Source organism: Synchiropus splendidus, chromosome 1 (genome assembly GCF_027744825.2).
Source record: "Synchiropus splendidus isolate RoL2022-P1 chromosome 1, RoL_Sspl_1.0, whole genome shotgun sequence".
Lineage (NCBI taxonomy): Eukaryota > Metazoa > Chordata > Actinopteri > Syngnathiformes > Callionymidae > Synchiropus > Synchiropus splendidus.
In genome coordinates this window covers 66,069,318-66,082,221 of record NC_071334.1, presented here as the reverse complement: position 1 = coordinate 66,082,221, position 12,904 = coordinate 66,069,318, and positions in this window count along the sequence as shown.

The following is a 12,904-nucleotide window of genomic DNA, read 5'->3' as shown; positions in this document are numbered from 1 at the left end:
TTTGAGCGAACAAGGAAACCAAGCTGTCATTCTTTCATCTGCATGCATGGATCGAGAGACGTCACATATACAAATGCATCTGCATACGAGGCATTGAGTCTGCTCTTCTCTGGACACCTCCCGCCTCCATCTCTGAGATAGACTTTGGATACACAACCAAACAACAAAGATATCAGCAGTCTTACTCTTTCAGTCACTGTTACCATCAGGTCCCTCATCAGGAAGGCCGAGCAGAGAATGTTCTTCTTGAGGCAGCTACGAAAACTACGACCGCCGACGAAGTTGCTGGTGGAGTTCTACACAGCCATCATCCAGTGCATCCTCACCTCATCTATCACTGTCTGGTACAACAGCGCCTCCTCCAGGGACAAGAGCAGACTGCAGCGCATCGTACGTTCAGCTGAGAAGGTGATCTGTTGCAGGTACATAACACACGCACCTGTGTTTGGGTATGGGACATCAAACTGAGAATATTAGTCCCTCATCTTAGGAGCATCTGATCCTCATCCTGGCTGACTCATCAACCCATCCTCATTCGTGTGCACAAAGTCTACCAGGTGCTCTCTGAGGTCTGGTTAGAAGGAGCCAACACAAGGATCCTGAGGGCACTGAAATCCTTTAAAACCAGGGCTTCAATGTCAATAGTGCAGGAAACTGGACTCAAGTGCTCGACTCACAGGGAAGACAAAGGTCAAAGAGGACTTTATTCCAGGCAAGGTTCAGTACACGGGCGATCAATCCAGACCAGGCCAATGTATCCAAGGGGGTAGGCAAAATCAAACAATACGACTTTCAAGATGCAAGGTTTCAGGAATCACAGGTCACTTATAGGATCTATAATGCTGGAACTCTCTCACTGCGACAAGACGAACTGCAACTAGACAAAAGAATCACTGAAACTATATACACAAAGGAGAAAGGAGTTCAGCAGATGAGCTGCTGAGTGCACATGTGGATGAGACATGACAGGAAGGTCAAGCAGGAACAAAGCACAAGTGCAACTCCACACAATAAAACGGCAAGTAACAGAAATATACACAGTACAAGAAATAAACAGATAAACATGACAAACTAAACATGACAACGACAAGAAACTGTGTGTGAAAATCAGGAAGAGAAGCAACAAAGGTACAGTCCTGCTGGAATTTAATCATAAGAAGATTATATATGTGTTAAAAATAGCACAAAAATACTTTTATTTATTTATTTATTTCAATACCACAGCTGTCTATCCACCCGTATCCTCATGCAAGTGCTTAAGGTGTATGATCCTGAAATGTATTCTCCCTTCAAAGGGATTTTGAGGTTGTTTTAGTTATTATTCGCAACACTTTCCTTCAATAAATAAATAGAGAAAAAAAAACAAATACATCTGCTGGTTGCAGTTTTGACAGCAGCTGATGTCAGCAGTGGTTGAACTGCAGTTGAAACTTTTTAGTCTGACATGACCTAACATCACCTCCAGTGGAAGTATTGTGTTCATAATGTTTATAAGTGGAAGTCAGGCACACTGTAATTGCTGATGAAAGTATGAGGCAAGGAGGGCAAGACACGTAATTAGAGACAGACACAAACGCGTTTGAGGGAAAAGTATTTACCCCAGAATCTCCTCAGTGGCTCTGACACTGGGATTCACCCGATGTAATGAGTGTCAGAGAGGTTAATGTGGGGTCTTCTTGCCTACCTTTTCCTCCACTAGCAAAAACTCCCAGCCACAAATTTAGATCTAGCTTGAGTTAGAAACCTTTAGTGCCACAGAAAATTCAGCTCGAGGGCAAAATGTCTGCACAGATTCATGCTTTTACTTCATCCAGCACCCTAAACATATAAAAAACAACAGATTTAATTTGTAACTGCAGGATAAATGCATTTGTGTTGCACTGCAGACCTTCTTCGTACTCAACTTCAAGTGACCCCAGCGATGATTCATCCCACTTAACCAAATTAAATGGGTCAGTTATGAACATTGGCAGGCAAATCCTACAGCAACAGCTGGATCAAAGTTTTGGAAAAATAAAGCAGCAGAACAACATAGTATAGTACCACTATAGTTGTTCATTTGAGCTGAAAGTTGGGAGAGAAAACAGTTATTTTGCTTTTGAAAATCTAAAATAGTCATTAACAACACCAAGAAAAAGTATTTTTATTTTTTATTTTATTGCAAAATTGTATTGACATATTAGTAAATAACAAATTATGTAGGCAAAGTGTGGCTTAGGGGCAACATGTGGCCCTTTGACTGTGTTTATGGTGCCCTCATGAAAAAATGTATATATATAACATTGACATTGAAGATACATTCTTGCTTGAGTTATTATTTCATTTCATTATTAATTTTCATCATTCATCTTTATTATATATATATATATATATATATATATATATATATATATATATATATATATATATATATATATATATATATATATATATATATATATATATATATATATATATATATATATACATTTTTTTGTTTTTGTTTGTTTATGGATTAATTTTCACAGTGCCCCGTCCATAATCCATGCAGGTCTTCTATCCCTCAGCCTCTGACCTTAACTGAAATGATCTGGTGGGGAGGTTCCTATCAGCGGTCGTTTTGCTCTTTGCCGCTGAGTTCTGCTGTGCTCCTATCTCCTAGGAGCAGGTGTGTTTGGCAGCCACTGCTGTGATTGTCATCTATTATAGAGTAGCCAAAAAGCCCAAAGTTTGCAAGCATCCTTTTGGAAAAAGTGGGAAGTGAAAGCAGCATGCACGCAGAGACAAAGACAAGGAGCAGTGCATCAAATGCACGCTTCCCATTTGGTCGGAGCATTCATTTTTTACACGACAATCTGTTTAGCAATGTCTGCTGGGTCCTATCCTTCAATAATAGATGTATTAGAAAACGGAGCGTTTCTAGCACTGTAAAAGCTGATGAATAAGTCAGGATCATCGACGTTCTCCCATGTATGGATGTGTGTGGGGGGGCCAACTGGAGCGCCGTCCTTGTCTTAACACTTGGCCGCAACTCAGCGCTGCCTGCTTTTGTAGCAGCCAACTGACAAACAAGTCATCATCCGCTCCTGGGTTGAGTTGACTTCCCACAAATCCTTCATCAATTATGCTTTAGTCTGGTGCGGTTTCCTCTGAATTAAATCATTCATAACTGAATAATTTGCTCAGCCAATGACGGGAATAAGACGCTGAGCTTGAATCAATGCAACTGGATTTCTCCCGCAACATTATTGCTGACATATCCATATCATAAGTTGCCCTGTACTAACAACATACCGGCTGTTCCGTGCATATTGATTCAACGCGCTGTCGACTCATTATTTCCAACTGCACAAATGTTAAACCACCGTTTAAATAGTCACTAGCTGCTAATGCAGTAGCTGTAATTACACTGCTTCCCGTGATTATTATCTCTGGTGGCTCCATCCATCTTCATTTGACTCTCCATATGGGCTTGCCACTGTGCTCCTGTCGACAACAGGTCAAAGGTGAAATGGCATTTATGTTGACATTTCACCTGCCACATGGATGATGGATCACTCCGCGAGCTGGCTGGGCAGTAATTGAAAGACAGATGAGGACAGTGGGACGTTGATGTGTGCGAGATAACCTGTGAATGTCATATGAGCACGAGCCAAAACTGGCTTATGGGCAGAAATGGCAATCTGTCAGCCCCCTTTCATGCTCACTTGATCACCGCCATTCCACTCTGGATGGACAAATTAAGGCTATAGCACGTGAAAACATAAAGGCTTTTAACCTCCTCTTGCTTTTTTTCAGATGGTTACTTTCCATTTCCTTTCCTCATTTAGGACGGTGTTAAATGTTTTATTGCCACGTGCAAACCTGTTTACAAACTCTACAAAATGTGCAAAGAAGTCATGAGAAAATGGATTTGGTCGGGAGTGACGTAAGACTCTTAGACTTTGTATATCAGTGCACATTTTTTGTGCAAAAGTTTTGTTTAAAAACTAAAATAGAAAAACGAGACAGCACACACAACACACGATTACTATAATAGATATATATTTTAGAAATGTAGCTGAAACTTATGATGTTGCCATGCAACTTTACTTGTTCAGAAAGGGGAAAATGTTCATTTAGTACATGCTAAATGAGTTTTCAAACCTTTGCATCGCCAAACTGCATCAGTTTAGTGCTATACAAAAAATACTAAATGTCTCCAGTTTGAATAATAAAGAATGGCCTCGGCAGCAGGGCTGACAAATTTACCACTTGCATATGTTTCATTTCAACAGCCAAATTGTGTTGATGCGTTGATGGGGTTTCATGAAACAAGATCCTGATTTTCACAGACCACTAGATGGCACTGCCTGCAATAAAATTTGTCTTCAATGAAACCTTGCAACTGAGCCCCAAAAATAATGGCCATATTTCTAAGAATATCATCAACCGATGATTGGATATTATTTTTCTCTCATTATTTATTTATCAACACCGAACTCAATGGCGAGTCCACAGTAAAAAAAAGAAAAAAAAAAGTTAAATAAAACAAAATATGCCAGTTGGCACTTGCATGCATGTTCAGGGTTTAAACTGGGACATGCCGGATCCATGATTGAAAATAGAATCTGGAAAATATCTTTGGAGTTAACTATAAACTATGTCTACTTTTATCAACGATGAAGGTCAGTCACTCAACATCTATCATTAAGTGTCAGAGGTCTCTTTAAATGACTTAGCTCTGTGAAAAATGGGCGATCCTGCCGGAAGAAAGTGAAAGAGCCTCCTTTACACCACTGGATTTTACTGAACCAGAGGTGGACAGCGATGTAAAATAAAAAATATATTAAACCATTCAATACATTTGAAAGGCTTTTAGCATTGAATACAGCAGGATCCAAACCTCAGCACATGACTGTGGTGTGTGTTTCCTCCAGGTCAAATCTTCCAGCACAATAGTCAACATACGACTGATGAGTCAACGTTGAACTCAGCGGGCAGCCTTCCAGGAAATAAATGAATAAACACAACATTGACAATCTGGTCGACAAACAACCAAGTCTGAGCAGCCAAAAGAACAAATGATGGTCCCACATGTGAGTGTCTAATTAACCGGGAAGCATGAGAGAGCAAGGGAAAGGGGAATCATTCTTGATTGTGGATTATGAGTATTTTGCACCGTCATGTCAAGTATTCATCCTAATTACAGGTTTCCGAGCAGATTCCGACAACAGATGGTGAGTATGAACGATTCGTGGGATGAATTACCAAACAAATACAAATATAAAAATATGTTTTTTTTGTGTTTTTGTTTTTTCTAAGACACATACATGAACTTGTGAATTTAGTGCAGTGATCGTCGTGGAGTTGCAGGTAGAAAATCACAACACAAGTAGTGTCAAGACAATGTCAGTAAACAATGATGGAAATACTAGGAGTGTCTCGAAATAGTGACACCTGGTTGTTGAGCTAACCAAAGCATCACAACATTTCCCAGTATGAATTTTCCCTGTGGAGACTTACGACTAAAAATCATTGTAATATTCCGCCTTCTTACAACTGTCATTCTTCATTGATCAAATCATCCATTTACTTTTTATTGTTTTTATTATTATTATTTATTGTATTCATATATATATATATATATATATATATATATATATATATATATATATATATATATATATATATATATATATACAGCGAATGGGAGCAAATGCAAGAGGCTACAAAAGAGGCATGGTCCAGTCAATTGTCTTCACCGACACCAAGACCGCCTGAGCCAACCCATCAGAATTCCAGAGGTCACTGGCTTCAAGTCAACCAAGAGATATTTAGAAAGAAGTACTGTGTTTCCACGCTTCACAAAAAAAAAAAAAAAAAAAAAATCTAAAAATTATATTTACCACCATAAATGACATTGTGATACAGATAAGTGCGATGCTCAATCGGCGTTAACACCGGCGCCATCTAGTGATAGATTGATTTTTTATTTTTATTTTTTTTCAGGTTCATGTAATCCTTGGACTTTTTTATTTTTTTAACCAACTAATGGACACTGAATTAACATCAGTTGGCTTCAATGGGAAAAAAAAAAGATTAGCAGGATGTGAAACTCTCTTTAAGGGGGGCAACAGTACCTCATGTAACTCAAGAGGGTAAACACAGGGACTCTCATCCAGGCGAGTTTTGACACAGCTGCTTCTCTCTGCCACTTTGATGGTACGTTCCTTTGTTTACAATTGAAAACATTTGTGTTGCTGTCTGTTTCAAAACTCATATGTGGCCAACTGTCAGGCTAAAAGGTTCCTGCAGAGCAGTGAAATGTTTGCCACTGAGTATAAACGCCCATTTCTTACGACACTCTATATCGTTGGTGAGAACAGGCTTCCACTGGCACAATTAGAACATCCAGCTGCCGCGCAACAGTTTGGCATCTCATCTCTTCTTGAACTGAAGAGCTGTTTACCTGCACCTAAAGGATGTGTTGACAGGAGCTTGTGACATCTTCTCCAGTTGTTGCTGAGCACAACATTACGCTGAATTTGAATTCAGTTTTACACTTTTCCAGTGATGTAATGCATCATATAATGTATATTTACGCATAGCTGCACAGCTGTGCCCGTATTTGTGATTTATTTTTTTATTATTTTAATCCTTCTGCGCCTCCAGGTGAAGGTGGAAATAAAGTTATTTTCCCACTGTTTCCCATGCTTCTGTTAAATTGGGTGAAAGCTTTTCCGTCTTATCTATTGTAATTATATTTTGTGTATGAAAAGAAGAGGGAAATTGGCTTCCACACGCGTTTTTTATATTGGGTCTAAGTCAATTAGCATGTGACTAATTTTCTCTTGGACTGCGGCTTCCCTGCTAATGGTCATGGGGCTGCAGCCTTGTTACTGCCTGTGATCACATGCACCGAGTGTCACTCAAACATAGATTTCTTTCATTCCGCCGGTGACCCTGAGGTCATTTATCATCCTTCACACTCTCCACATGAAAGCTGTAGGTAGAGCGCTAACTTCCCGCTGATCGACACCTCACCTGTAACACAGAGCTCTGGCTGCACATGTCCGACCTCAAGGTGAACGGAACAAGTCATTCCATTGATCCAACAAACACGCGAGCGGGGCACAGCAACAAGCGCAATTCCAGCTCATTCACAGAGGTCTCTATTGATCAAATCTCATCAATACATTGACAAGTGTCTCACTTATTAATCTCCCGCAAGTCTGCTACTCACATTTATATTCATTTTAATTTACCCTCAAGGGTCCAGCTCCGCCACCCTTGAGCTGCAATTCTCTTTCCCGAGCAACAAAGTCACGGTCGGAGATTCCAGCAAGGCGGACGTGTTTAATCTCTCTCTGGCTTCATACAAAACGGTATTAGAAAGGACTCATTAATGGTCTTCCTTTGCTTCTTCGCCCTGTATCAAACCTTGGCAGCAGATGACTCAGAGGCAAGAAAAAGACTCGCTGATGAACTTGCATTATTCACAAACTCAGGGACACTTCGAGGACTTGAAGTGAGCCACAGACACCAGCCTGCAGTCATGTCTCAGTTAGAAACTGGTTGGAAATGAAATTACTGTGATTTTATCTGGAGGTCAATGTGATTTTGGGAGAGGGATTTGAAGACTACGTTTCTCTTCAGAGTGTTTTGGAATTATTATTTTTTTTTTTTCTCGCTTGAGAGACGCTGCTGAGTATAAAGATAACAAGTCCTCTTCAAGTGCTAAAGGGTATTGTGTGGATGTGTGTATGATTTATTCATCCAGTCAACTCTCTAGTCGAGGAATTTGACACCTTCATTTAAGTGTCGTGGAAGTACCTTTGTCGTACTAATGGGGAGCGATTTACGGAGAGTGATACAATAGCTGTTGCGCTACATTTGCCATAAACTACCCGGAATGAAAATGCAAAGACAAAATATACAGTAAAATAAATATTAAATAAATACCTCAAGTGGAAATGATTTTGATTTTAGTGCGACTCATGGATCACAAATTTTCTCTTTATTTGATCACTTGTCCATGGCGTCAAAGTATTTAACGTGGCTAGTTCCAACCGTGTTCATGGTAAACGCTTCAGTGCAAAGTGTGATCCAAAGTCAGTTCCCGTATATTTTGGAAAAGTATTTCAGTTTGTAATGAGTGTTCAAGCGCACTATCTATGCCCTATTATTTGTGTTGTGCTTTTTTAAAGATTATTATGATTATTGTTATTATTTGAAAAGCAAAGTCTCAGACATACAAAAATGTACAAAACTATTCAATGATCTTAACATACAGTACAGTATCTCGACTAAAGTAAAAGTAAAGTACAAAACATTTTCGGTATTATTCTGTATTATTTTGTATTATTCAGCACTCGGCCAAAGATTTACATTTTTACTTGTCTTCCGCTTTGGCAACAAATGTTCTATTATATATATATATATATATATATATATATATATATATATATATATATATATATATATATATATATATATATAGAGAGAGAGAGAGAGAGAGAGAGAGAGAGAGAGAGAGAGAGAGAGAGAGAGAGAGAGAGAGAGGAAGAAGAGAAGGAGAAGGAAGAAAAAGCAGTACAAAATGGCCAAAAAAGAAAGCATTGTTTTATGATTCAATGAATGGACAAAGTACTATGTATTGCTTTTTTTATTTACTGTATTTTTTTCTTTTTTTCTTATATATGTTTTGTTTTTCTTTTACCCTAAAAAAATGATGCCTCTTGATTTTATTCACGACTCAGTATGAAGTGGCACTTCAAAAATGAGTCACACCCTTCTCAACTATCACTTGAAAACCATCACAACACCCTTATGATGTATCCCCAAACTGTTAGGAAATGGCACGAGATACGTTGAATTCATGCACAAAGAAGGCCTCTAAATAGAAGAGCAAGCGACACAACCCTTGAAATAACCGAGGGAAAACTGCATTCATGTTAGCATATGGAGTTGTAAGTTCCTGTCTGCCTCTGTCTGCTGCCAACAGCATCAACAATGGGTGTAATGCACACTCCCACAAAGGCTCCAGTTCAGGCTTCGATATTGGAATTGTTAATATCGCCTTGGTAATTGCTTGAGCGCTGGTCTGCGTGTGGCTTGTTGGATCAAATTTCACGAAGGTGCAGGTACAAATCAGGGAAACTGATGTGTTTATCTGTGTCTTCCAGCTCAAATGTCTGCTGGATGCCCTTTAGGTCAGGGTTTTCACTGGCAAAAAAAAAAGTATCACTGAGTTATTCTTACCAATTTTCCCCTCAGGTGGGGCGTTGCTTGTCTGGAACGTAACCTCAGGAGGTCCGTTCAATATATTCCACCCACATCCTCTGTCTGTTTCAATGAAGGGGCGGTGGGGTTTATTCCAGAGGCACGGCAGTTAATGAGAAAGTTCTCTTAATCTCGGCTTTAGCCCGACTTTCCTGGTTAAATAAGAGTGTTGCAACAACAAAGACGTGTTTTCTTTAATTACATTCTTTCGATAATTCAAAGCAAGGCTTTGTTTTAAGAATCCGACTCCGCTGGCTCGGGATCAAACCCCGGCTGACTGTCCTCCCTGTAATCACTTTATGGAGTTGTTTCAATTCTCCCTGATCCTGCTGTGTAAATGTGGGTGTTGTTGACTGCAGCTAAATGCAGCAGGTCCTTTGTGGCCTCTTGGCAGCTGGACGATGAAACATTTATATTATAATATCACCGCAGGACTGTGAAATGTGTCAAACGCTGCAGCTACACACGACATGTTTTGGAGAAAATGGAAGGATAGATTTGAAGACACATAGTGACTTGTCTGAGGGGCTGGTGGCTCTTATGCTTGTCCTTCAGAGGGACTTCTTGCAAACCATCGACCATGTGTTCAGAGCTCTTCCTGCACACGCATCGAGCACACACACACACACACACACACGTGTTATTGTATACTTGCCCTCAAGGTCTATAGGCTTTCGCATTCACTGGAACGCAAACAGAAATGTCTCTCCCAATTCTGTGTTTTGCAGCAAGCCATGGTTGTAACGGATAACTCTTCAGTACACCTCAGCTCGATCATTTTCATCATTCTTTTGATTTATTTAATCCTAGTGTCAGTGGTGGCTTTAATGTTCTATTGATTCAACACATTTTATGAAAAGAATGGTTGACTTTCAAAACTATCCAAGTACTTGAAAATGATGCACATTGACCTTGAGTAAATCTGTCGACTATACAGCATTATATTGAACCAGACATCAACAATAAGACACGTTTTCCTGGCTGCATAGTTTCACAAGGCTTGTCCTTTCAAGGATGCACAGTTCATGTTTCATGTGTGGTAAACATCGCCCTTAAAACGTTATTTTTAAGCATGATTTAAATAATTAAAATCTGAGCACGATGTGACATCATCAGAACTATGCAAGCTCTTAAAGACGTAGTATGTATTAGTGATAGGCTGATGATGCTTCTCATAAAAAACTGACCTAATTTTAAAAGCTCAGTAGGTTGGTACCGTGAGGTCTGTCGAGGTTTAGGACCCAGAAGCGTGAGACAGCACAGGATCAGTTTAACCATGATGTTTAACCCAAACAAAAACCTTACTTGTAAAAAACAGACAATGCAGCAGAGAGCTGTCGCATAAGACCCAAAATGTTATATATATATATATATATATATATATATATATATATATATATATATATATATATATATAGGTGTTTCCATTATTTTGTCCAAGCCCTCTTTTGTCGAGCCCCTGTATATTACAGCATTGTATAACATCATTGTGTTAATAGGCATTGCAACATTGCAAAAGCAGTGCAAGGACAAAAGTGGAAGAGACAGTAGAAAAAGTCTTGACCTCGACTTGACCTAACTTGATGAGACAGGATGATGACTTCAAAATGACAAGACAAGATGTGACTCGATAAGACTTCACTTGACTTGACTTCACCGTGACTAGATGACACAGGACTTTCCAAGTCAGTTAGTCAGAGAGTCCTCACCACCCACAGTACACAATCCATGTTTGAATCAATGGAATCCTGCTGGTTTTCTCATTGAAATAGCCAAGCAAGCGTGAAAATAATTCTTGTGGACATCGCTATCCTGTTTTTCACTTCGATAAGCAAAATACGCTGAACTCACAGACATCCTTCTTCGGACGTAACATAGTGTTCTATTACCATTGAGAACCGAGAGTTCAGGCTAAACATTACGCTGTTGAATTTTAAGTAGTGTGTTCACGAATAAGGCAGTGCCAGCTCAATGGACATGTGTTGTGCAGCATTGTCCAATTTTGGAGTTCAGAGGTGAAACGATGAGTTTCCCTCTGAACCACATTTTGGCAAATAATCAGATTCAGTGTCAACGCAGCCTGATGTAGCATTCCACTGTCATTATAAGTGCTGTTACCATGGAGACCGAATATAATTTAACTATTGTACATTGATTCAACTGTCAGTCTCATGTCTCTTCTCTCCCAAAAAATTTGACGCTCCCAGAAACCCTCGACCTCACAAGACAGCAGTTGCAGTTGACACAGTGACCCCAAACATGAAAGAGAATTGTCACTCAATGCTGCTGATGAATGATGAATATCACAACCTTGAGAAACTGTGGCCCTAGTTCCTTTCCATGTTTTGAAGTGAAATGTCACCATCATTGGAAAAAAATGATTATCGAGTCCAAAGTTCTCAATTTCTGCAGCACAAACTCGCTCAAAACAACACTCAATAAGTGAATACATAATCGATATTTCTTCAAAATTGCAACGTTGAAATGCCCCACCCTCACTTTTCCAATTCATCAAAAGTAAAGGCCATTTCTTACAATGACTGAAAATGCAAATAATGAACTTAAAATTTACTGAAATTCTTCAAGGACATTTTTTCCATCTGCACACTGTGCACCCATAAAATTATCCTTTGATTCAATTTAGACCTTGAAGATGATGTTGAAGTCATCGGCAGATTTTGCTGACGCAGTTTGTGTCGTGGCAGGATTACTTTAGTTTCGTTAGTGATGAGGGAATAATTTGCAATCTTTAAATATTTACATTAAATATACATTTAAAAGTTTTGGAGCTGCAACAGCTGGTGGGAATATAAAAAAAATGCCAAACAAGACAAGTCCCAGTGAATCCAGTAGTTAAGTCGACACGCACTTTTGAGTTTAAGCATGTTGACCTTAGTCTTCTAAACCACTTCTTTTAGACAGAAATAATGTTTGGCTATTTTCAAGGGATTCCAAGGACAACGCAGCAGAGAGCCGTCGCATAAGACATATATATATATATATATATATGTTTCTTATTGAGATGTTTCTGTGCTTTTGGTCTAAAGTTGAAAGAATCCAATCGCCATCAAAAAGCAGGTACAGGGTTTACATGACAGCCCTCTCAGTTCCAACTATCTGTACAGCAGAGGAAAAGCCTTGCCATGACACAGCATGCCAGTATTAGTTTTGGTCGACTGAGTGCACAATGAAATGAGGATTAAAAACCTTGGAAAGGAGCCCAGAAAGCATTTAAACGATGGGCAACCCGCTTCTCTGCTGCCATTGTGAAGGTTTTAGTCCAGCTGACCAGAAAAAGGGGAGATCAAATCCATCCTAAACAGCCAACCCTCATTCAAAGTTAACAAGAGTTTATATTCCTATCCTGCAGGCAGAGCAAACACAAGGAACTGGTTAAGCTGTTTGACTTGACTTAAGCTACAGGTGTTTTATTATGTCGTAAAAATAAATAAATAAACAAAGCAAATGTTTGTCATGCGTGTAGCAGTCCAATAGGTGACTGTGATTCTGATAACAGTGGTTTCCAATGATATCAGTCAAAAGCTCAGCTGGAGTCGAGCAGGGAACAAAGAACCAAAATGCCTGGATACAGATCGTGGTCTGTCAAAACAAAGAAAATAAAAGACAAATTACACCATCGTGGAGTTCTTGTAAAATTGTC